Source organism: Ammospiza caudacuta, chromosome 9 (assembly GCF_027887145.1).
Source record: "Ammospiza caudacuta isolate bAmmCau1 chromosome 9, bAmmCau1.pri, whole genome shotgun sequence".
Classification (NCBI taxonomy): Eukaryota; Metazoa; Chordata; class Aves; order Passeriformes; family Passerellidae; genus Ammospiza; species Ammospiza caudacuta.
The window spans coordinates 26,105,332-26,108,577 of NC_080601.1; positions in this window are offsets into that span (position 1 = coordinate 26,105,332).

Here is a 3,246-nt window from a genome sequence, read left to right on the forward strand (position 1 = left end):
GGAACTGGGAGGTGGCAGAGAAGCTGAAGGAGGTGAAACATTTGCAGCATCTCAGCATGCAGAGACAAGGGAGGCATTCAAAAAAGTACTACATATCCAAATGCCACTTAAAAGCAGCCTTAAAGCATAGAACTGACTTTCTCCAAACAGATCAAAATATCAAGATGGAAGATGCAAATGTTTTTCTTCACTCATCACCCAGCCTTGCTTTTGCTACCAGATAAAATACTCCCTTTCAAATTCCTGACTGCAAAGGCGAGGAAGCACTGGCTGACAAAAGCATCAGCAGGCAAAACTAAAAGCCTCTCTGCAAAGAGAAGCCCTTCAAGGAATTCACTTTTCCTAGGATCCTTCCCACCAGCAGCCCACACCATTCCCCAGCACTGAAAGCCCTTTTCAACACGTGATAAGAAGGGGCCCTGCCAGTAAAGCTGGCAAAATATCCACAAGGCAAAACATGAAGGTATTTCACAGCCTGGGGGGAATATGGGGAAAAGGGCAATTAAAGGAATTTTGATACGTTAAACAACAAGGAATAAGCTAAATCCACTAATGATTGTCTGACCCCTCTGGGCAGCTCCTTTGGAGCTCCTCAGCAGCTGCTTAGGCTCCTACAAGCTCATCAAACCTTTTCCCTGCTCAAAGTCAGCCGGTCCCAAGAGCCTTTTCTCTCTTTCTGGATGCAGAAAGAAGCTCTAATATGCCAGTGCAAACAGCTGCCCCTCGGGCAGAGGGCAGTGTTTCCCACTGGGGAACTTTAGGCAAGGAGCAGTTTTCCTAAAGCTCACAAACCCAAGGAACAGGACCCCAGAAAAATTAGGAGGGTCATCTCCAGCAGAAACCTTTCTGATTTGCCTTTAGAAGACCAGCATTAGTACTGGAGCTCCAGTATTCCTGCTAGGGACAGGATGGGCAGAGGAACCCAGCTACCTGGAAGTACTTGCCTGAATCTCCACAGCAGCAGAGTCTGTTGCAGCCCCTGTGCCCAAATGTTGGCCCCAGGACTGGTCCTGGGCAGTGCTGAGCACAGACACCTCTCATGGAGACAGACCTGGCTTTCTGTGCTCAGAAAACCAGCACAGCAATTTTATTCTGAAACACTTGCCAGTTTCCCATATGTGAATGAACCCTCAGTATTAAGTCTTTTTCCACACTGAAATCCTACCTCTAAAATGCCTTTGCAGCAATCTAACCAGATCCTCCACCAATAACAACAACACACTTCAAATATTCCAGTCACGTGCTTTTCCCAAAGACATCCTCAACTAAATCATTATCTTGGGGACTTCAGAGAGTTCCTGCAGCTGCTGCATCAATGAAATGTCCTACTGACCTTCAGCCAGACCTACCTGCATATCATTAATCACTTCTGAAATCCCCATCCATTACCAAGTTCCATAACAGGAACAGTTATGGAATATGAGATGCACAAATAGTTTCACTGCCAGGTTTCTTCAACTTTAAAACCAGAAGTGTTTGGGTTATTTTAAGCCATAGAGAGGCTTGTCAGAAAATTAAAGAAAAAAAAAGGCAAGGAGCTACAAACATATATTTTACAACCAGACTTTAATTTTTTTTCCTGTTATTACTGCAATAAAGTGCACCTACTTCCACATGAAATGTGATAATTTGGCTCTTAATATAGCCAAGCCAGTATCAAAAGATAGACCTCAAGTGCAAAATGCTTCTCTGAAGACATCCAAAGCAGTTAAGACTTTTAGTGTGCAACAACCTTTTGCAGGAAAAGGAAACAGCCTTTTCCAATGCATGTAAGTCCTGGCTGAGGAACACCAAATGAGTTGGCAAAACACAAGGACAGCAGGTTTGCTATTTCACTGCCAGGACCCTCTTGTAAAGACCCTGTAGTGATGTCTGGGAATCATCTCTGTAAGGATTCTGATGAGCACCAATTTAACCCACACCTAGACCTCAGCTCTTGAGGAATTACTGCTCAGCTACAGAACAGATGGAAGAGAAATCCAGACCAAGCAGCAGCGGGGGAAGAGGGAAAGTGCTGGAACAGGCTTTAAGCATGAAAACACAGGAGTGGCTGAGCTGAGAATGATTTCAAGACTGTCTCCATCTATAATGAGCTAATCAGCTGTGAAACCAAGAATTGTAATATGCGCCATAAGAACAAAATAGGACCTGTGGCCATTTGTTTTTTGTGAAACAGAGCCCATTTTCTCCAGGGACATTTAACTAGAAAGGTGTGTCTGGTTTTATTTTTTCATTGTTCTGTTAAATGAAAGTAAATATCAAAGTGGCTGTTTTGTGTGGAAAAACCCTCAGCAGTTTCAACATGCTTTGAACTGCAGTACAAAAGCTGTTCATCTAAACTCCTCCCCTTTTTGTCTTCAAAATATACAGGCCAGCAATGTCAACTTTACACCGTAAGAAAATATATATACATTAAATACAGTAAACATTCCACATTTTTTTACCTTTATACAATATTAGTGAAAAAATAAAAACATTAATAAAATGACATACAATATATTCAACAAAGTAAACAACTGTTACAAGAGGGAAGGCAGATGAGCTATCAAAGAGCAAAAGATGACATTGACACAGCAGTGTGACACTTGAAAAAAAAATAACATTTAGTAGGAATTTGCAAATCTAATAGATGTCCTCTAAGATGTGTCCATTCTATACCAGTTCTTTTATATGCAATACACATAATTAAATTTGAAGGTCTTGTAGTTGGCAGGTTTTTTAAGCCTTATTTTACATTCTTATCATACAGAATTCCATACAAGACAGAGTAACCTACAAGTATTAAAACAGTATTCTAAAATACACATGTTGACATTATTAAAAATCTCTTATTGTGGGAATCCCCATTGGTGTTTCTACCCAATAACTGAACTTTTTCTTCCTATTACATCCATTCCACAGACAAACCATAGTGTAAGATTTAAGTGATAGCATTTGTACAGAGAGCAAAAAGAAGAGCACATCTTCCTCTGCTTATTTCATAAACAGCTCCTGGAGCTTTGAGCACATATTGTCTGTGCAGCAGGACTTCACACCAAGGAATTCAGTCATCATATGGCTTTCACAGTCTTACAAAGGTGAGCCAAATGCTGTTCTCTAATCTCCACTGAGATGATATTTTATTCTCCATTTAAAGAAGGTGCAACTGCTGTATTTTGTATTTTTAAGAGACACTAGATGTTGATACCAATTCTGCTTTGCAGATTACCATGATTCAGCCCACATCTGAATGAATTCAGCCCACAC